Source organism: Equus quagga, unplaced genomic scaffold (assembly GCF_021613505.1).
Source record: "Equus quagga isolate Etosha38 unplaced genomic scaffold, UCLA_HA_Equagga_1.0 146_RagTag, whole genome shotgun sequence".
NCBI classification, from domain to species: domain Eukaryota; kingdom Metazoa; phylum Chordata; class Mammalia; order Perissodactyla; family Equidae; genus Equus; species Equus quagga.
In genome coordinates this window covers 9,524,034-9,547,912 of record NW_025796728.1, presented here as the reverse complement: position 1 = coordinate 9,547,912, position 23,879 = coordinate 9,524,034, and the positions used below count along the sequence as shown (strand labels likewise).

The following is a 23,879-nucleotide window of genomic DNA, read 5'->3' as shown; positions in this document are numbered from 1 at the left end:
CTGTTTAGGTCTCATGTACTCTGTACTTTCATTGGGTGGACTTGAGTTAATATTTCAATTGAAAAACTAAGACAAAATGCCCCTGATTGGGGCTAGTCCTTTATTCCCAGGCTCACAGAGAAATACTGGATATTCTTTGAGTTGATAAACTGTGAAATGACTTTATTGCTTCAAAGGAAATAAGTTATACCAGTCTTGCAACTGTTTTTGAAAAGCATGGCTTATCTTATCCCACCCTGCATCAGAAAATTTAGCTGGTTATTTCCTCTTTCTCCAAATCCTCTTTAATGGCAGAGAATCCACAGTGGCAAACAGTTTATCCTTGATAAACCAGTCCCTATGAAAACCAAGAGGGGGCGGGTTAGGTCCCAGTTTGTCGCTCATAGGTCCTGAAGCCAGAGTATGAGTAGATTTAACACTAATTTATTAGGGATTTGGGCATCCAACTGCCAATACCAAGGTTTCTAATGTTGAGAATCTAATTCATGTGGAGAATCCTGCAACTGTGAGTTATATTAGTGTGGCGCTGTTATCTCTAAGCCCGTCAAGAGAGCAGCCAGTCCAGCACAGACCTTTGGTCTTGGTGATACTAGGTGAGGCAGCTTCCACAGTGTCGGGGTTTCTTCTTATTTCTCAAGATTCTGCAAGTGAAGGCGAGGCAGACCTTCACATCTTATATTGGAAGCACACCTAGGTTCTGTCCACAATAAGAGAACTGGGATAACTGTTTTGGAAACACGGTTTGCCCACATAACTGTGGCTAACCTAGTTTTGTTTCTCTACAGCAGCATGGAGAGAAATTTATTTTTGTACAAAAGATGTTTTTATTTACTGTAGCCCACAGTTCACAGCCACATTCAGCGTGGGGTGTCCTCTCTCCTTCCCTCTGCTGCCAAGTGTAAGTACATACATAACACAGACACAGGCACACACTCCCTTTTTTCTTCTTAGCCTAAAACTCTATCTACCTCTGCTGTTCTTTGGTTGCGGGTTTCATCAAGCATGTTTACGTCAAAACATTTGCTGATCCCAGCCTCTGCCTCACGGCTGTATCCTGGTTACGAGAGCTGAGCCAGCTGAATTGTTAGTTCCCCACTTGCTTTGGCTTTCTCTCACCTGTCTGTTGGGAAACCACCCAAGCCTTACACCTGGAAGAAAAGTCAGTGAAGATGAGCGTTAGGCGTGAATGTGTGCCACTTGCCTAACCGGCTGACACTCATCTTCACTGAGACTTGGTGGGAGTGACAAGTACCTCTTTAAAAAGAATCCTGGCCCTCACCTTACACCATATACAGAAATTGACTCAAAAGGCATCAAAGACCTCAATGTAAGAGCTAAAGCTGTAAAACTCTTAGAAGAAAATATAAAGGAGAAGCTTCAAGACATTGGATTTGGCATTGATTTCTTGAACATGACGCCAAAAGCACAGGTAACAGAAGAAAAAAGTAGACACATTGGATTGCATCAAAATGAAAACCTTTTGTGAATCAAAGGACACTATCAGCAGAGTGAAAAGGTAACCCATGAAATGGGGGAAAATAACCTCTTACAATCTTAAGGAATTAATACCCAGAGTATATAAAGAATTCCTACAATGCAACAACAACAAAACAAACGAACCAATTTAAAAATAGGCAAAGGGCTGAATAGGCATTTCTCCAAAGATGACTCACAAATAGCCAACAAGCATATGAAAAGATGCCCAACAACACTAATCATTAGGGAAATGCAAATCAAAGCCACAATGAGATACCAGTGCACACCCACTAGGATGGCTGTTATAGAAAAAACAAACAGAAAACAAGAAGTGTTGGCAAGGATGTGGAGAAATTGGAACCCTTGTGCTTGCTGGTGGAAAATGTGAAGTGGTGCAGCTGCTGTGGAAAACAGTTTTGAGGTTCCTCAAAAATTTTAACACAAGATTATCAGATGATCCACCAATTCCACGACTAGGTATACACCCCGAAGAATTGAAAGCGAGGACTCAAACAGATATTTGTACGCCCGTCCCATAGCCAAAAGGTGGAAATAGCCCAAAGGTTCATCAATCCATGACTGGGAAACAAAATGTGGTATATACACACAATGGAATATTATTTAGCCTTAAAAAGGAAGGAAATTCTGACACATGCTACAACATGGATGAATGTTGAAGACACCAGGAAATAAAGCAGACACAGAAGGACAAATATTGTATAATTCCACTTATATGAGATACCTGGAATAGTCAAATTCATAGAGACAGGAGAATGGTGGTTACCAGAGGGTGGGGGGAGGGAGGAATGGGGAGTTATTGTTTAATGGGTACAGAGTTTCAGTTTGGGAAGAGGAGAAAGTTCTGGAGATGGATGGTTGTGATATTTGCAGAATAATGTGAATGTATTTAATGTTTCTGAACTGCACACCTAAAAATGGTAAATTTTATGTTATGCATATTTACCGCAATAAAAAAAGACAGTCATGGAAAACCAACACAGGTAATATATGGAAAAAAAGGAGGAAGGAGTATGGATTTTTAAGAGAAAATGATTAGAAAAATGATGTTCTAGGTTATGCAGCTTTTTTCTTCATGTTTGCAGTTCAAATTGCAGAGAGAGACAAATGGTCAATATCTTAGCAAATGAGATTTTTAAATAACTATGTGAAATCTAGTCAAAAAGTGTCCTCGTTGCAAGATTAAGATTAGAGCTGGTCTGGGACCGGCTCCGTGGCCGAGTGGTTAAGTTCCCACATCCCACAACTAGAAGGACCTGCAACTAAGATATACAGCTATGTATGGGGGGGTTGGGGGAGATAAAGCAGGAAAAAAAAAAAAAAGAAAATTGGCAACGGTTGTTAGCTCAGGTGCTGATCTTAAAAAAAAAAAGATTAGAGCTAGTCTGAGGCACCATTACAATTCCTTTGTGCTTTTAGATTTGGGAAGTTATTCCAATATCTATAAATATCTTTTTTTTAAGTACAGAACAAATGAAAGAGACATGTGACAAAACAGATCAGAACAAAGTGGCACAAAATCTGAGTAGAAAGGACTCCAACAAATATTTATGAAGTGTCCACTCTATGTTAATACGTAAGGGACAATCTACCTCAGAGATTTCTTTAAACTGTATTGTATCTATATGATGATGGATGTTAGCTGAACCTATTGTGATAATCACTTCACAATATACATAAGTCAAACCCTCATGCTGTACATTTTAAACTTTACAGTGGTGTATGTCAATTATTTCTCAAAACTGGAAAGAAATATTACCTCAGAGAGAAAGATCAACTGGCCAGTGGTGCACTTTCTTGCCAAAGTTTGGCCTGGTCTCCCTGAAATTGTTCAGTGCAGCTCAGTAGTTGAATCAGACAATTTTACCATTTCTGGTAGGTGTCGGTGGTAATGGTGAAGCATAGGTAAATATTCATGAACTTCTTCACTCCTTTAACTTGTGTGGTGTGTTCCAAAGTTTGAAAGTCTGATAAAAATCCATGAACAGTGCAAGTGCAGACTTTTAGTGTGCGTGCATTTGGGGAGCAATGGGTGTCAGGGTGAGGATGAAGAGTGGGCAGAAGTGAGATTCTAGTCATGGTTCTACCAATCCCTCTGAAGCCCACTGACCATTTCCTTGCTTTGGGGTCCTCAGCACTTGGTATTTTATCTATTACTTGTGCATTATAGATGTTAGAGCTACAAGAAACCTTAGAGGCCATCTTGAAGGATTTTCTTATTACTTTACTTTTACATTTAAAAAATGATTAACTTAAAAGTTTTTCCTAGTATTTAGTGCAGGGAAACTTTTCTCTCCTAAAGAACTGATGCGCTTTCATTGCTGGATGATGGGAGTTATACAACACGTCATGTTCACAGTTCGGTGCAGCCATCTACATATGATCTTTGGTGTTGTGGTTACTACCTCATGTGCTCGTGTATTTTTACTAAAAACCACCTCAGACACGCTTTAGAAATGGACAAGGTTCAAACTGAACCTTTCACTTTAATGAAGAAGAAACAGACCTTGAGCAATTAATGGACCTAATGCAACGCTCAGTATTTTTGAGTTTGTTGTTTGTCTGGACACATTGACTAAATTAAGCTTCTCATAGACAATGAAAAGATATTCTTTTGTTCTCCTGAAGCACATAGTACAGAAATGAACAAAAGTGGTGATAATAAATACCCAGCGAATGAACGCAGGCCTTCTATATGTATCTCCCATAAACAGATCCAAGAGATTGAGTGTGGTGCACGATGTTGGTTGGATGGTACCATCTTTTGTGTTTAGAGACCTGATATTGGTTAGGGCTGGGCGGGGCCAGGGGAGGGAATTTATTTCCTGAGCTTCCCTAGAAATATTTATGATTTTAAACCTTCTTAAAGTGATAGAACTTAATCTTTACATGTATGCGTGACATCAACATTGTCATATATAATGGGTTGGGACAGATGGGAGGGCAAGTCTAATTGAGTACATTTCTGGAAGACAGTTTGACAATATCAAGAGCTTTACAGTGTTCATTGAAAATAGTTTCTTCTCATTAGCCCGATGATTCCATTTATAGAAATTTACCCCCAAGAAAATAATCAGAGACACAAATAAAATTTATAGTCAAATATGTTCACTATAGTGGTATTTATAATGTTAATGTAATTAACATTAAAGTGTATATATATGTGACGTAACAAACATAATGTTCAACAGTATGGAAATGGCTAAATTATGGCATAGTTGTAGGCTAGAATGCTCATTTCATGTTCTCAACTATGTTGACCTTGTTAAATAATATTTTATAATATATACGAAATATTTAAAAAAACAAAAAAGCAATAAATATACCATAATGTTAATTGTGGTTATCGTTGGCTTATGGGAATATAGGTAATTTTATATTTTTCTTTAATGTCCAGGTTTCCTTTAATGAATATGCTTTTATAAAAAGAAAAATATATATAATTTAAAAAAACTGAACTCTCTGAGGCCTTGAATTCAGTGGACGAGGTCCAGGACGCAGCCTAGAGGATATGAAAAGAAGGGAGTTTTTTGGGAGGTGGGGGGTGGGGAGTTGGTGGGCACATTGTTGTCACCAATAGCCCCTCCCCGACATACAGAGTTCTACTACCTCCACCTTAGGGAGCAATGTAGGGGCTGTGGCTGGGGAGGGCTGGCTGTGCAAGGTTCAGGGTGAAGGTGACAGAAGTAGCCTTTCTTTTTATGCTCCCCGTTCCTGCTATATAGCATACGTGGGATAGCCAGCCACAGAAAAATAATACTTTCTATCTGTGGGGAATTATGTAATTGTGAAAGTGCATCTACATATGTTGTAATTCACTGGACTGGCATGATTTGGAGAGTCTGACATGAGAGTTATTTTTACCTTATGTGACAGGTGAGGAGACAGAAATTAGAGAAGGCATGAGGATTGTTCAGGAAGTATACTTCCTAGCTTGTACAAAGGACCTGTCCTTGTGTCCAACACTTGCAAAAGACAAGTCTGATTGAAATACCCTTGACCTCTTCTGGGGGGTGTAAGAGGCAGATTTATAAGCAATACACAATTTGGCAGTCTAGGTTAAGATTCGGCACTCTCACTGCTATGGCCAGGGTTCATTTCCTAGTCAGGGAACCACACCACCCATCTGTCAGTTGTCATACTTGGTGGCTGCGTGTTGCTGTGATGCTGAAAGCTATGCCACGGGTATTTCAAATCCCAGCAGGGTCACCCAGGGTGGACAGGTTTCAGTGGAGCTTCCAGACTGAGACAGAGGAGGAGGAAGGACCTGGCCACCCACTTCCCAAAAAATCAGCCATGAAAACCCTACGAATTGTAGTGGAGTGCTGTCTGATGGAGCGCCAGAAGTGAGAGGATGGCACAAAAGACTGGGCAGGGTTCTGCTCTGCTGTACACAGGGTCGCTAGGAGTCGGAATCAACCCGAGGGCACTAACACACACAGTTATTCCTCATCTCCTAACTCCTAAGATGCTCTCAGATGCAAATAGTAGCAGTACTTTTTCCTCTTGGGCCACAAAGATGTAAATGGAACGATGAAATAAGGATTTATATTGTGGGTTGAAAATGACTTATCATGTTGTATATACCACAAATGTTGCCGCATAAACACATACCAGGTACACATTGTCTAAGCAGCAGATGTCTTGGTTGATAAGAATGAAAATTTATGGTTTTCCTTCAGTGAAGAAGAAAAGGACACTAGCAGGTGTACTCACCCAAAATCACCAGTTTGATTGGTCTGGTCCTTTACAGGCAGTAGAGCAGGAATATACAGCGAAATTCAGGGATTTCTCAGTTCAGTTTTTTGTGTGCCCTTTGAGGCAAATCCTAAGGGGTTAAAAAAAAAAGCCAGAAATGTTTTCTATTTCAATATAATTTTCATTGTGTTACAAATTTTGGGCCATTTTCTTCAAAAAATGGACTACCATTACTCTATCATGTTCTCTACAAATCAAGAAATGCAATCCTTTATTTGTCCTCCTATCCTTGAAGGAATAGGGAACAGTAATCAGAAAATGAGCAATTTCTTCCATTTGTTGTATTTTTCCCCCTGCTTTCTTTAGAGCACCCGTGACTTCAAGGTGAACAACACAATGTTTAGGAAGGAATAAAGATGTAGCCTGTGTTTTATGCTTATAAAAAGAGGTGGTACCCTTTACAGAGATAGTAGTATCTAGCTCATGGGGTGCCCCTCTCCATTTGGGGGCTTGTGCAACACACCACTAATGGATCATCACACTCTTTCCTGCTAAATCCAGAGAAAGTCTCAAAAACCACCGAAATAAGCACTCCAGCCAACCACTACCGACTGATCAGCGTTGATATGAAAGTGACTTGCTATTCCACCCTAAAATGTGTAGTTACGACTCTTCTGAGGATGTTCATAGCATGGAGAGTCCTACAAAAGATAGGATTTGGGGCAACTAGACTTTTAAGGTGAACACGATGTAGCCTATACAGAAGTCGAAATAGAATGACATACACCTGAAATTTATATAATGTTATAAACCAACGCTGCCTCAGTAAATAAACAAAAAATAGGATTTGGGGTCCTACGGTAATCTTAAAAGTCATGATAGAGAAAATATTCAACTTAAGAAAGTTTAGGTTCAAGATAAGGGTATTTTGGCTGAGACATTAAAATATATCCTAAGTACAAAACTGTTACCTTTATTTCACATCTGGAAATATAATCTGCCAGACTTTGGGAATATTCTCTCCCAACTTCTGAGAGCCCTCATCAAGCCATCTGAAGATCCAGATAACTTCTAAGTGTCCAGATCTATCAGATTCAATATGGCACAGAGGCTGCAAAACCAGACCAGGAGGCCCTAGAAGAGTAGGGTTTTAATTCTAGCTCTGCCGTGCCTTGCTCTGTGTCCTTAGGCAAATCATTGCATCTGTCCGAGCCAAAGTTTGCAGTCTTGAAGGAAAATAAGGAGTTGGATTACTAGTAGTTTTCACACTGGTTTTTCATTTTTTTGTTTGTTTGTTTGTTTTTTTAGGTGTAGCACCCTTTCTTCCACCAAAACTTTACTTAGATGCACAAACAAAACTGATGAAACAGGAGCTGGCTGAAGTGGAGGGAGGGGATGCATCTCCACCCATTCTGCTCCATCGTCCACTAGGGCTGTGCACGGACACCACAGGATCTTCAGGACTACAGAGAGCACAGTTTGGAACCTGCCAGTTAAATGGCCTCTAAAGTCACTTACAGCTCCAAAATTATTCTGCCGGAACTATCTTTATATTGCAACGACAGGCAAAGCATTCATTAGGATTCATCATCTTATGGGAAAACAAGCGATAAAACTAAACCATGAGCTGGCTTCATCCTTATTATCAATGATCTACTAAAAAAAAAAAAAAAAAGCCACACCCTCAAATACATCATAGAGTGATAGCTGTTAAACTATTTACTTTTCAAAGCCTATAATCCTCACCCAAGTCTATGAGGACGATTTCCTAAAAGCTGCATCCTGGATAATACCTAGTGACCAACGTCACAGTGTTTGATAAGTAAAAATAAATGTGCAAATTGCAAGGTGTGTCCTGAAATACATTCTATCCTGTTGAGGCAACAGAGTAAAATTTAGACTCCTGCACTATTCATTTACTAGCTAAGTGAATCCAGACAAATTTATTCAACTTTTCTGAGCCTCAGTTTCCATGTCTATAAAGTGGAGCTAATTCCTTGTTGGACTGTATGGAGAACAAAGAAAATATTGATAAAGCACCATTCCCGGCACATACTTTGTGCAGAACTGTGAGTTTTCTCATCATCTTAATTTGCCTCCCCTGATTTTTTACCCTCTCTCATCTCTTGTCATACCATATGTAGATTTGAAAGCTGTTTCAAATCCATTTTTGGAATGAAGTAGGGTACAAATAAATATAAGAAATTAATAAATGTATTCTTTCCAAAAAGATGCTCCAGTCTAATATCAAGTTCCAGGTCAACTCTCAATCATAAATCTAGGCTAAAAATACCTTCTCATCCCCACCCTCCACCAAGGAATGAGAATTCTGTTTCTTGAAAACAAATCCTTTCTTAAGATTACCCAGGGATGCTAGCACACAAGGGCCTAAAGGTAGAAGGAGAAAGCCAGGGCAAGAGTCAGGTAACAGAGTTCTAGCCCTCACTCTGCCACCAGCAGCATATGACCGGGGGCATGGACTTCACTTTCTGGGCCTCAGCATCCTCACCCATATACTGAAGCTGATGTGAACACCTCATGTGAGAGTTGTTAGAAGGATAAAATAAGATACTACACCTGAAAGCATCTTGTCAACTGCCAACCATCATCTCCTGCCTCGACAACTTCAGTAGTTCCCAACTGACTTCATCCTGTCCACTCTTGCTCTCACGGCAGGCAAAGTGACTTTTTAAAAACACACAATTTGATCTTATCACTCTGCTCTTAGACCCTCGCCGAATCCCCCTGCCTCGTCAGCTTGTTCTCATCCTTCAACTCCTCGGAAGCCATCCCTGGAGCCCCCCAGATATGTTCCTGCAATGTCATATAATGCCTCGTAGCAAGCCTCATAACACTAGGTTGAACCAAATGAAATTGCCATTTTGGAGGACAAAAACAGTAGAATATTGATAAGTTTGTATGGTTTAACCTTACAAGAATTGGTATAACAGTGGTCATTTCCAGTCGATTGTAAACTTGACCAGGGCAGAATACAGATCTGACTCACGACTATAATTCCAGTGCCCCACACCCCACATGTCACACAGTTGGTGCTTAATTGTTTAGTATGAGATGTTGTTACTACCTTTTTAAGGCTAAGCACATAGTTATTTTTCTTTTCTTTTTTTTTTTTTGAGGAAGATTAGCCCTGAACTAACTGCTGCCCATCTTCCTCTTTTTGCTGAGGAAGACTGGCCCTGAGCTAACATCCATGCCCATCTTCCTCTACTTTATGTGTGGGACGCCTACCACAGCATGGCTTGACAAGTGGTGCCATGTCCACACCCAGGATCCTAACTGGCGAACCCCGGGCTGCCAAAGCGGAATGTGTGAACTTAACCTCTGTGCCACCAGGCCCGCCCCTAAGCACATAATTTTTATATCATCATGGGCAGTTTTTATTCAAATGCTACTTTTGAGTTCCCAGGAATAAAATGAAGAAATGGAATGAAAAAATTAAGATTTTCATTTCTAGCATTTCTGGAAAGCACAAATTCTAGTTCAGTGTAACACATATCATCAGGGATAGAATTTAGCTCACTATACGGTATCATTTATGGATTTTTTAAGCTCAAATATGTCGCACCAATGGGCAGAATGAAAACAACTCTCAGAGGAAACCAGATGATTTGGATTTACATCTTTTTACAGCTTTCGCCATGTGACAGCAAATCAGCTAGGGGGAAAAACGACAGCATCTAAAAGAGCGCTAGACTTGAAACTGGGGAATTTTCAAATACGCTTCCCCAAGACATTCAAAAGGAACGCGGCCTAAAGCATTCCCAGATCACCTTCTCCAACTGTGCCAAATCTTGTGTCCCTCGTGAAATGAAGAGAGCAAAGACCTAGTCTAAACCAAGTTGGGATGATGTACGGGGTAGGCTAGGCTTATTCACAAGCTATATAACTGAATAATGTTAATAATGTTAATAACAGCTAACATTCATTGAGTGCTTAACATGTAGCAGGCACTGTGCTAAGTATTTCACATACATTATCTTATTTACTGTAACAACCCTGTGAAGCAAATTCTATGGTTATACTCATTCTGGAGATGAAAGGAACTAAGGCGCAGGAAGGCTGCCCATTTGCTAAGGTCCCTTTGCTCTAAGTGACGAGGCTGGGATGCAAATCCAGGAGATCTGAGACCAGAATCTGTGCTCTTATTTATTCTGCTCTATGGAAGAATCCAACTGCCTCTGCATCCTGGTCTGGAAAAGTAGAAAATTCAAAATTTCTGCTATAACAAAAGTGACAGATTACTCTATATGTGTATGTATTGCAGCTTCAGAGTCATCTTGAGGAGTCAAAACTATGAATGGCACACCCATGGATTTTCAAGGCCCACTGTTGAAGAATCTTTTTAAGAGTCCCAATATTCAACTTTAAACAGGAAAAGATATTCTTAACCAAGGGTAGAGATAAAGATAGGAGTTTAACTTCCTGAAGGAAGAGTAGAGGACATCAGACACTCATAAATATCACGGGCTGAGAAATACCTCCTTGTCCAATTTGTTCCCTAGATTCTTGAAAAGCTGTCACATTTGGGAAAGTTTTTGAGAAATCAGAGACCCCATGAAAGGTGTAAACAGAGCCTGTAATTTCACTTTCTACTGCTCAGTCAAGAATCTCTAATCAGACCACTCTTTCTTGCTAACGTTTAAGAAAATTATCTACCTCTTTTAGTAGCAAAGAAAATGAACGTGCTAACATTCATACCACAGAAATATGATTTTAAAAATAAGCACAAATTTTTAATTCTTTATGTATGATTCACAGGTGGTAGTTATGGAGCTATCACTCCCCATCCCCCTGCGTCTTTGTGTGTTGACATTTGACCCTTTTTATAATGTGCACCTTGTACCAGTGAAACCTAAGGCACCAGCTAGTTACTCATTAAACTCGGGTGCCAAGGGCTGACTTGTACAAATTACGCTGTTAACTGCCTGGCCTAGCCCCGTGTGCAGAACTGGAAAAAAGCAATCATCATAGCTGTGAAATTCTGTCATATCAGCAGAATTGAACTACAAATTGCAGCAATTCATGCCTGACCTCTGATCTGTGAAGTTAGTCTAAACCTTTGAACCTCGGCTTGGAAGTGAGAAGCAGCATTTACTTGTGTACTGGAAGAAGATGGTTAGCAAGTATTCCCTGCTGTGAATAGTTAACTCTGTGACTGTTGGTTGACCCACAGCCACCTCCCCTAAAGAGTCAACCAGAGTAAGAGACCATGAGCGAGATCCCGAGAGGAGACTTCCCATAAAATGGCATTTTGAACAAACTTAATGAAAGTGGAAAATTTGGGGATGTACACCTTTTAAAAGAGTATGTAAAAATAATTTTAAAAGGTGGGGGGAATCTGAGATAATTATTGGGCATTTATACATAGCAATATGTGCGCTAAAAACAGTCTCTCTACGAAAATAGAGTTAAAAACTAAATACTAAAAAAAAACTACCAAATGGTACCATCTCACATATATTTTTAAACAAATATATTATCTAACTTGTTATAAAATACAAACCCATGTTAAGCCATCTCTGGGAAAAAGTAGTCGTGGGAAACCAGTTATAGTTTTCTTTGAACCCAAACTTACCTTCTGATACTGAACATTAGATGTAGGCTAATGAATAAGTATAATAATGTACGTTTTTTATGTATACACTTTGTCAAAACATTGATTCAGCATATTTTATTCCTAATGAAGAGGGTTTTTCTTTTGAGGGTTAGCTTTAAATAGTATTCAAACTACTCCATTTCCAGGTAGAAAGAAGCAAATAAAGATTCTATTTCCCTTATTTCTTTCAGTTACTATTAGAACAAATCTCAAATAGCACATAAAATATAACTATTTTTTATATTGAAAGTGAAACTAATTTGCGTAGTCTTTAAAGTAAAGTATATAACCTACACTTAATTAATCCCATTTCATAAATTTTACTATTGGTTTGAAAAAATCATTGATACAAGATAGCCTTCCTATACCAGAACTTTTCTCAGGGGAAACACCATTATCACTAACCTTTATGTAGTAATTATCAAATGTTAATTCCATTAATTTTTCTTATTTCCCACTATCCCATCTTAAAATCACAAATTTCTTCTCTAAGGACTGACTCTGAAATGACTTTGGAAAATAAATGTGGACATTATGATAATTTCCTGCTTTTTATTCCATCTTTTAAATAACATCCATCTATGAAAAAATGACTTATTTTTTTACCTAGTTTTCTCAAGTATGTAAAGTGAAGAGCTGCTACACAAACTTAATTCTTTTTTTAATGTTTACAACTTAAGAATTTTGGTTTTGCTGCTGGTAAGGCAGACTGTGCAGCATTTGAAATTCTTACAAACTTCCAAATTTTTCTGCCTTCAATTAAAAACAAAACAGATCATTTGCTTAATCGACCTGATCAAAATTACTTTAACCAAACACCACCATCTCTTCCTCTCTTCCAATTAAACCAAATAAGGTGTCCCCTACCTTTCCAGTCTTGAAATCTGGATGCGACAGGTTAACAGTAACAAAAGCTTTGCTCAAGCAACCTTTGCTCCTGATCCCAAGAACTGCGTAACTCTGTTATGCGTGACACACGTCTCCTCATTGGTCAGTGAGCTTTGGCCACTTAAATGCCTTGGGAGTCATTTGCTAAGGGCACCTGGAATGAGCCCGGAGTGGGTGGTACAGAAAGAAGGGAGGTGTTAAAATTGCCAGATACGAAATGCTCAACGGGCAGTCTGAAAACCTAATGGAAAACCTACTGTATGTAACAAATGGATTTGGGAAAGGACCAAGAAGACAAAACTCTGGCATTTCATAGAGAAGGAAAATTTAACTGAAATGTTTTATTCAAGCGCCAATACTGACTAACAGGAGACAAATGATTTTTTAAATCCACCTTCCTAGAACAAGACAGGTGCCCATTACCTTGGCCTGCTTGATGCAGACACGTAAAAAAAAAATTCCTCCTTCATCCGGGTTGTGGTGGGGGCTGAGTGAATGAATACACATAAAGTACTTAGAAAAGTTCCTGGCAGATAGAAAGCACTCAAAAAATGTCACTATGATTTCTTAGAAATGTTTTATTTTTAGAAAACATTGCTTTTGTTCTTCTCACTCTATCTGAGGTAGCTGACTTGGACTGAGTACCCTTTATCTGTGCTTCTGCTCCCTCCACACAGTCACGTTTATGCTAAGCCTGGTAGAAAAAAGATAGAGGCAAAAATTATACATGAACTAAACCCTCATTTGAGGTTCCTTTATCAATTTGGAGCTGGAAATGGATGTACTGGTAAGAAGTGGAGAAAAATAGAAAGGGGCATAGAAAGAAAATGAAGGGGGAGGGAAAACATGATTCATGACGATAAAAACAGTCTGTCCGTGACAATGGATCAGGAGGGCCTGCAGCACTTCAGCAGAGTGAACACCCTCCTTTCCAAGCAGAGAAGAGATGGAACCTCATCGAAAGTCTCTCTGGGGGTTGAGTTTGTCAGTTCAGGCAGTTGGGAGTTCAAGGGAGAAGGGAACAGGAAAAGGACTCAAGGAGGGTTCCAGAAAGCAATGTGACATCCGGGACCAGAGAACTTCTGGACCAGGAGTGAAATGAGCTCCACAGCATATCAAGAGAGAAATCTCTAACGCTTTCTAAAATAAGAATTTCAAAGTTGTGGTCTGAAGTCTTCCTTTAGCGCTTATTCTATAATTGTGAACCTTATTAAATTCTAGAAACCTTAGCGATTTGAAGTAGCCAGGGTTAGGAAGTAAAAAGGCCAGAATGAACCAGAAAGCTTTAAATCTATTTATCTACCTATATTTTTTAAGAGAGAGAGTTTTATTACTCCTAAATAAAATAATCTAAAGCTATCAACAGTGACTAGAAAATATTAGCAGGTTAATAAAGGGTCAAAGTCCAGAACAAGTCTAAGATTATAATCACATTAAATATTATATAAAACTAAATTGCTAGGCTCTGACTGAAGAAAAACTGAAGCAATCCTCCAACACTAAGGGAGTGTTTCCAAAAAACTACTGATTTTTAGACTAAATTCCTCTTAACTACAAATGGGACCCAGAAAATCTGCCTTTTATACAAGAGTAATTAAGTAAATTATATAAGAATTTTTACAGTTTCTGAGTGTGTGGCACGCTTTAAGCATTAGAAAGAGAGTACTTTTGGTTTGGAGGTTTGGGGTGTGTGTGTGTGTGTGTGTGTGTGTGTGTGTGTGCATTCTTATACCAAACATTATCAGGAATGCAACAACTTAGGAAACAAACCATCTCAAGATGATAAATATTAAGAGTAAGGTGGTAAGGACAGAGCAGCTTTTCACTGAATACCTGAAAATAATAATTATAATTACAGCCTGCCCTAAACCAAAAATAAGCAATTTTTTCTGCCTTTGCTTGGAACAAAGTTAATAAAAAAAATACATGCACATGTGCCCAAAGATATTTATCATCTTTGTAAAAACAATACACACTAGTTATAACAAATTCAAACAATATAGAAAAGTACACAGAAAAAGTACCAGTCACCCCTTCCACTGGCATTGACACTGACTCCTACTATGTGTTGCCCTCAAAGTTGGCAAAGGTAAAACAGAGTCAATGGCAATCACAGTGGACATGTCGTGCTACATTCGCTGTGTTAACTTCTGAGACATCTGGCTTGCAACAAGTCATCCCTTAAAGGATTCCTAGAGGAGTGATCCTGTGCCCTCACAAACCACCCATGCTTTTAGAATGGCGTGACAGCAGGCAAATCTGAGGTCTGAGGCTGTAGAGAAAAGAAAAAAATACAGACACAAAATGGAAGCTGGTGACAAGCTAAGCCCTAACGGTAGATCTGGAAAAAGGGGCAAGAAACAAGATTCACACAGGCCTGGGAGAGGAGGAAGTGGAGCACAGGTGAAGACACCGTGGGAGGCTAGGAAACTCTTACCTGGGGCTACTTTACATATAGGTAACACCTGTGAAGGTCATCTTTATTTACATTCTACTAAGAGAGCCTTTTTTTATTTTAACTTATCTAAAAGCTAAGATATAGCCGATGTAAAGAGCAAGTGAGTGTGTATTTGCTTTGTATATCAATAGTAGTATACAGCTTTCCAGAAGTAGATGGTACACTATGTAGAATTTCAAAACCTTTGCTGAAAACGTTTATTGTATTAATACAGCACTAAATTTATAAGAGGAAGAAATTGTTCACACACACACACACTGAAGTACTAGCTTCCACCTGAAAAGGTGTCGACTATTGGCACGGAAGCCTTGTAACTGTATCCGTGTCAGAATAATAGGTGGCCATGGAGCTAATTAACCAGCATTGGAAAAGTGAGCTCGAAGACATGAGGGCATCAACGATCAATACATATTAGAGTCGTCCCAAAGAAGGTGTGTGACACACAGAACCCACCAGAAGAATGGCAATATTATAATAAGGATTAGTGCCTCCAAGACAGCTTTTGGTTGCCACACACACACACGGGACTGGCCTCAGCTCTGCATTGTCAAAATCCCTTTGCCTGCCCTCTGCCACCACCACTTTACACCAAAAAGTCTTTCTTTGCTATTATAGAGCAGTAGCCACAAACCTGTGCGATGAACAGCACCACAGTATTCCCTTTTGGTTAATGTGTCAAATATCCCTTTTATGGTATCAACAGGAAGAATTAAATAATGGACATTGTCATACCTAGGCCAGGATTTTTCTTATCTGGACATTAGGAAAGGATCTCTGGGCTTTCATTTTAAAATTTAAAATAGTGTCTTCTCCATTGCTACAATTGCTTTAAAGAGTAAAATTATAATAGTACCTAGCCTGTGTGTATTTCATTCACTCAATCAATATTTATCAAGTACCTTCTAGTGGCAGGCACTCTTCTAATACTGTGGCTACTGCAGTGAGCAAAACAGACAGAAATCCCTGCCCTCGTGAACCCTATAGTCTCATGGGGAGAAGACACTGAATGAATAAATTAGTAAAATATACAGTATGTTAGACTGTGAAAGAGCTAAGGAAAAAAAAAGCAGAGAAGGAGAACAGGACTGTGTGTGTGTGTGGCGGGGGGCATGGTGTCTGACTTACAAGGGAAAGTATATTTTTATTATTTATTACTTATAAAAATTAAGCATGTGAATACATTAGATTTCTAGTGGGATATGCTTTTAATCTAAGCATCTATCTAAACTCATGTAAATCGTATGTCAAGTACTTCCTGTTTACGTAGTAGTAACTATTTAATGCGCACATAGGCAAGGCAGCAGACATCTTAAACACAGTAGTTAGGAGCCCGGTACGTGGTACTGCGGAAGGAAATTCAGGAGAGAACACAATGCTCTTGGAGCATTCTTGTTTTGAAGTAAAACTAACTTTGCACTGTTTTCTCGGGTTAGCACAACTTCAGAAGGGTTTAAACTGGCCAGGCTGGGCTGTTCTGGGATCTCCACACACCCTCACTCTGGCTGGTACCCACCCCCTTCACCCCCTTTTAATCACAATCTTTAAGCCCACCCTGATTGCGGATACGCGTGACTGAGTCCCTGTCCCTTAGAAGTGTTCACCATGATGGGAACGCTGACTCAGGGAGAGGAAGGAGAGAGATGTGGGCGTGGATCAGAGCTGCTATTCTCCAGAGTCTAGGGTTCCAGAATTCAATCCTGGATGAGTTAATCCGAAAGCTTTGTAATATTATATGTTATTATGCCTACTGTAGAGCCTGTCTGTAACTTCTCAGACAATGTGAACGAGACAATTATCCGGTAAATTAGATCAAGGAACCCCACCCCACATGCAACCAACTCCTTCCCTCCCAAGCTTTCCTCAAGCAAGGGACATTTCTTTTCTTACTTTTCAATTTAAATCTGTCACAAAAGCACACTCATTCTCGTGTTCTCTGCCTTCCTGTGTAAGGGGCTGTCATGAAGAGTCCACAGATTACAAGCACGTGTGTTTATTATGTACAACCAGGACAAGAGCACCTTGGGGAGACGGCCAATGAAGAGCACAAGGCAGAATCATCCCCCACGTTTCCTAACTTTCACTTAAATTCATCACCTCCATCTGTAATAAAATAACTGTGGCTAACTCCTCTCTGTGGCCCTTGTCATATACCAGGCACTGCTCTAAGTGCTTCACGAATAGTCACACACAGTCCTCATGAAGACATTTTGAAGTAGGGACTGGTATTATCCCCATTTTACAGATGAGAAAACTAAGGTTCAAGAGATAAAATAACTTGCCCAAGATAAACAAGTTAGCAAATAGTGGAGTGAGGATTTGAATCCGGGCACCGCCACACTTTACCACCTCTAGAGAAGTAGACAGTCTGCCTTCCTTCCCCCAACTCTTCTTTCTTCCTAGTCCCCTTCCTGTCTATCTACCTACCCATCCTTTACCTTGCTGCTCTGCCCCCGCCAGGGACAGGCATTTCTGTACTTACAGGAAAAGCTGGGGAACTTTGGAGATGCTATCTTTGGAGCCAGGTGGGTGAAAACATAACTTAGGAAAGCCACAAAATCTAATTTAAATCTAAAGTCAGTTCTCTGCACTTCCAACCTAAACTCTTCCTCTATCCTAGGCAGCATTCTTCATCAATTCTTAGAAACCTGTAGGATTTTACAGTGATCCCTTTCTGCCCCTCTGACATAGCAAACTGTAGTGTCTCCTAAAGTAAGCAATTGCCAGTCTTGACCCTCTATATCCTGTGGTAGTTTTAACAGACTTTTTATTTTTAACAGAGGAAGTCCAGAATAAATATTGAATGCAGGTGGTGAGGAGATATACCCATTACGAAGTCATAAATTATGTGTAAAATCCAAGCCCCGTGTTCCACTTTTGCTAGAGAAAAGCCAGCTACGTGAAGGCATCATGTGAAAGGTGGATTCCCCGCCCCCCCCACCCCGCCCCTTTAGAATGGGCAGTCCAATTAACGAGCCCTCAGGGAGTGGGTAGTTTTGCAGAGTATTATGTGAGTTTTGCTCTTTAATAGTTAAATGGCGTTTTCATAGTTTCTTCAAAATTACCACAGAAATCCCCTACTGTTCTGGATTTACCAAGTACTGAGCTTTTCCTTCCAGTAGGTGTTTACTGAGCACTTTGAATAATACTCCAAGATGTATTCAAGCGCCGGGGGAGAAATGCAGTCAAAGACCAGACCCTGATGTCGTCTGTATTAACCAGGAGCTAATAATCATTTTGGAGAGACAATTAAATGTCAAACAATTAGAACGTATAAAATACAAGACTCAGTGAAGCACCATGTGCTGTGTGGGCACTAAGAGCCTCAGAGGCAGGTAGAGAGCCTTGGCAAATCGACCAGAGTCCGGGGGAAAGCTTCCTGTGAGAGATGCCAGCAGCCTGCATTCTGATTTACAGCCATATTGGGTTACAAACACAGGCAATCACCAACCCCACAACTTTAAAATATGCACTTCTCTGTACCTGTTTGCTTTTTGATTCCAGAAAAAAAAAAAAAGAAAAAAAAGAAACCTCTTCCCCGAAGATTATTTTTGTTTCAAGAATTGGGTATTATCAATATTGGTATTAACCGTAAACATAATATATGTTAAGTATTAGACCTTGAGCAACCAGGAAATTAAGTCTTGTCAGGGGCCAGAATAGCTGGCAATGTACTAAATAAGTTACGTTGTCTTTAAAAGACTGCGAACATTTTTTTTCTTAAGACTTTTGGGTTCAGTTCTTGTTTAAGCTTAATTATCTGTTCAACATATTCTTTTACCACTTTCTAAAAGAAATCATGCAAAAAAAAAAAAAGAAATCAGGGGTCGGCCCAGTGGCGCAGCGGTTAAGTTCGCACATTCCACTTCTCGGCAGCCCGGTGTTCACTGGTTCGGATCCCGGGTGCGGACACGGCACCGCTTGGCAAATGCCATGCTGTGGTAGGTGTCCCACGTATAAAGTAGAGGAAGATGGGCGTGGATGGTAGCTCAGGGCCAGTCTTCCTCAGGAAAAAGAGGAGGATGGCAGTAGTTAGCTCAGGGCTAATCTTCCTCCAAAAAAAAAAAAAAAACATTAAAACTTTGACGGCTGTGGATCTGTAAACACTGATTAAGTCACTAACTAGAAACATGAGGACATCTTTAAAAGATCAATTGCAAGGCTGATCAGTTTAGATAGGGTGCTAAAATTAGCAAGGAGGGTATGTTCAAGGAAAAGAACAACGTAAAATAGTACTGAAGCAAGTAGTTTAGACATAATGAACCTAATTCTCTCTGAGCAAGACACTCGATTCTGAATTGGTTATAGGAGTCATTCAATCACTCAACAAATGGTCACTGATTATCTACTGTGAGTGGCTTTGTTCTAGACCCTGGAGATACAGTGGTGACCAGACAGACAAGGTCCTTCCCGTTGTGTTGGGGAAACTTAATAAACAAGCAAATAGATTTGTTTTGGGGAAGGGGCATAGAGATAAACGTCGTGAGGAAGATAGAGCAGGGTTAGAAGGAAACAATGGGGGCTGTTTCGGTTAGGGTGGCCACGAAGTCCTTTCTCTCTCAAGCAGAAATGTGATGAAGTAAAGAGCAAGCAGCTTGAAGACCCAGAGGAAAAGTATTCCAGAAGAAGGAAGGAAAGACAGGCTTGGGGTATCTGAAGAACAGCAAGAAAGGGGCGGTGTGGCTGAGGCGGAGTAAGCACAGCAGGCAGGGGCCAGATGAGGGCCATACAGGCAAGGACTTTGGGTTCCATTGGGCTTAATGGAGGCTTCTAAGCGGAGAAGTGAGGTGTTCGGATTTTCTTTTTCTTAAGATCCCTCTGGTGTGGAGAAGAGCTCACAGACGTGCAAAGGAGGAAGCAGGGGGTGGGTTGGAGGCTGTTCCAGTCACCCAGGGATGGGATGGGACTGGCTTACACTAGGAGTGGTAATCCTTGGGTGGTAAGAAGAGAATTTGACTTTGAGCTGTGTCTTAAAGGCAGAGTTGACAGAACTGGTTAATGGATGACCTGGAGGATGGCAGTGTCCAGGATGACTAACATTTTGAGCCTGAGCAATTGGGAGAAGGGTGGTGCCATAATGCCATGTCAGTAATATGGGGCAAAACTTTTTTTTTATGGCATGGCATTCAGTCATAAGCAGTAAAAACATGAATATATAGTGTGAGTGCTATTAATCATCAGGCAGCATATTGGAATATTAGTTTTAAAAATCTAGGTTTCAGCCAACCAACACCCTCAGTCCTTAACTTCAATGCTAAATATATTGTGCGTGAACTCTGCGGCCCTCTCCATTTCTACTTTCCTCTGGTACTTTTATGGTTCTTTAATTCAAAAGAATGTATGCACTACGGAAAACTGACTTCAGGGACAAGAGACAAAAAAATACACAAAATACAGTCACAGTGACACCCCCCATTATTAAAAGCAATAAAACCACAAATTTAAGAGACACAGTGGGTAGGCAGGTGGGGGGAAAGGGTATACAAAGGTCCATACTCTGGAAACTCAGCCAAATTTGAGGGCGACAAAGACTTGCATAAACAGGAGCCCACCTGGAAAAACTCCTGAGAAACTCCCAAGGCGTCGTGGAAGGTGGAGTTGGAGGACTGCAATGAGTGGGTGGCTCCCTCATTCTCTGTGTACATGCCTCTGTCCCCTCTCCCCACTGTCTGGCCTGCAGCTCCTCTGGGCCCCCTTTTTTTCTTTGTCTATTGCATACTCTTTCCATCTTGGGCTTCATGACCCTGTTCTTACTTAGCTCCACTCATGACTATGATCTGCTTTTGTAGATTTTTCATTTTTGACACTCCCTTCTCTCCGTATCCCAACACTGACGGGGATCTAGGATCTTCTTCCCTTGCCTCACTACGTCCACTCCTCACAGGCACCTCACTTGGCTCTTGCTTTCCATTAAAAAAAATTCTACAATCTATTTAGATGTTCCGTTAGCTAATAATATGAAGCATGCCAATTAATTTATATATCATATATGTATGACATATATATTTTAATCTCTCACTTCAAGGAATTACAAATGACTCAAACCCAACAAAATGTCCACCTCAATGGTAAGTGAATAAATGTAAATTAAAGAAAAAAATTAAAATATCACTTTTAACCAATACAGTTAGCAATTATTTTTTAATGAATAGTGCTAAAATGTCACTCTTCAGTAAGACAAGTATAAATTGATCAAAATCTTTCTTAAAAAAATTAATCTTATAATCTACATGAAGAGCCTTGAAAATGTTCATTCCCTTCACTTAGCAATTGTCAGTGAGAATCTATCTTAGAGAAATAATAAAAAATGAAGTTTACCTACAAAGATGTTTAGCTCAGAATTCTTTATAATAAATTTAGAAACTACCCAAACGCTTGACGTTAAGGGAATGGTGAAATAAATGGTGGTACGTAAGCCACTAAAAATTATAGTAATTGCACAGCCACTAAAAATTACATTTATGAAGAATTTTAATGTCATGAGTAAAGGTTTATGATATGTGACATTAAGGAAACAGACAGTAAAGAGAACTGTATGTACAGTGTGATCTCAACAGATACTATGAAATAAAAGCGAGAAAAATCTACCAAAATATTGACTGTGGTTGTCTCTGGGTAGTAGGATTACTGAATATGGGTGACTTTCAATTTTCTTTTTATGTACTTCTGTATTTTAACATTATACACATAGACATTCATGTTATATAACTTTAGTATATATAACTTTGGTCCTCAGAAAAATTTAAATGATTTGATAAAATAAACAAATCTCTTTGTTCTAGGCCCCTTCTGTCCTTTGCAGCCCATGCTTAAGTTCTGCCAATTCTTTTCCTTTCCTTCCTCACTGATTTAGCTCAGCACTAACCATGCACAGCCTCCCACCGCCACCCCTTTGTTTCCCTCCCTGATAACCACTTTCTCTGCTAACCATCATGAGAGCAGAAGGAAGAACTGTCTCCCTTAAGTGTGGCTGAGATCATATTACTCTCATGAGGGGAATTTGATGTGATCCTTGGTCATCCATAACATTATGAGCTTTTGATCAGGAGCTGCAAATCTTTGGTTAACTTCTGACTACAAACCACGGCATAATTTCCCTTTGTTCTTCTCAGCCTCAACAGACACACACCCACGCACAAAATCCCCAACACTACCTTCCTACTTTCTCTATCTAAACAGATCTTTGTTTCCTTCCTAACTCTCCTCTAGAATCATCTTCCTCAGAAAGGCTTCTTATCCAGGTATCTGCTTTCCTCCAGACAACTTCACTGCCACAATGCTTCAGCATTCCTTCTTTTGTTATACATTTGGCAATTGTGTTTGTCGTTTGTGATCAGACTTGCAAAATGGATGGAAATTCCTGTTTTATCACAACATTGCCTAAATAGCAAATACTTCTGGTGTACATAAACTATAATTTCACATTTGAAAATTAAGACTTACACACAAAGTTTAAGACCGTCTCTTGTCAAAAATGAGATGCACCAGTAGTCAGATTTTTTGTTTGTTTGCTCACACAGTGGTCGTTTGCTTGCCTGACAAGATGATAGTTCCTTGTGAAGTCTAGCTAAGGCATTTGCTTTCGACCTCTCTCCCCCGTCCAGTGCATACATACAGAAATTCACTCACTTGGGTGCTCCGTAATTGTTCTTGACAAGAATTTCAAATTATTGATGAAATGTTTTTGACTTACAACATGGAGCCATAAATCATAATAAGAAAATTTAGTTTATTAAAGAATCATTGAGAAACAAAGACCTCAAAGCTCAATCTCATTAGCTGTTTGGTGAACAACTATGGAAACGGTTAGGAAGAAGGAAAGTCACATGAACAGTCGCTGTCTCTGAGTAGTAAGAACACGCATGTGTGTGCCTCCTCTGTTCTCCTACCAGATTTGTTTCAGCCTTCTGATATGAAATCCATATGTGCCTCTGACACCTCAGCGCCTTGACAAGCACCTCATTTTTCCGGCTTTGTTTTACAGAGAAAGGAACCAAATAAATGGCTGAGGAGCAGCTTATTAACACAGTATGTTTTTAGAAATGCCAACACTGAAATTACCAGTCCCTGAGTTCCAAGTGAAACTATGAAAAGACTTAATATGAAAATCACTTTGATCCGAAGTGTTAATGAAAATCATAGTGTCAGTCATGACTCCTGATAATTACTCAAATGGACAATTTTTTAATTGGGAAAACACATTACTGTGAAAATATACTTTTATAAAGAGGAAGTACACCCACCCAAACATACAAGCATGTGATCAACAGTAATTGCTTATTAAATTTCTTTTTGAATGGTTGTGACTAGGGCATTTACTGAAGTAAAACTACAAAAAATAATAATAATGATTAATTAAAGAAATAAATACCATTAATGATACTTAGTTCTCTTTCAGAAATGGACAAGGAAGAATTATGATGTAAGAAATCTTCATTCTAGATTCTTTATATGCACGTACATATGTGCCAGAAGACGAATCAGTTAATAATTGAATTTAGGTTGGAGGATTAAACAACTAGACCTAGTAGCTAAGGATGAAACTGAGAATTTATCTAAATTTCAAACTGAACTAAAAATTGGTCGCAATCATTACTTTTCTTTCCACCAAGAAGTGAACATTTCATGGAATTTAGAAATATTTATTAAAATGAAATCAAAAGACAAACTTCAAATAGGGTGGGCTGCAACACATATAATGAAGAGTCACTTTCCTTAATATGCAAG

At 39.5% G+C, this 23,879-nt stretch overlaps 1 protein-coding gene across 7 annotated transcripts in view; it reads right to left on the bottom strand.

The window, feature by feature from the left end:
• The window catches only part of LOC124232966 (RNA-binding protein 47), a 147,514-nt gene that overhangs the window by 22,249 nt on the left and 101,386 nt on the right, over window positions 1–23,879 (bottom strand). For all 7 annotated transcript variants that reach the window (XM_046649936.1, XM_046649935.1, XM_046649938.1 and 4 more), the window contains one exon: window positions 6,211–6,322. The gene's annotated coding sequence lies outside the window, so the exon portion shown is untranslated. The remainder of the gene's footprint in view (window positions 1–6,210; window positions 6,323–23,879) is intronic.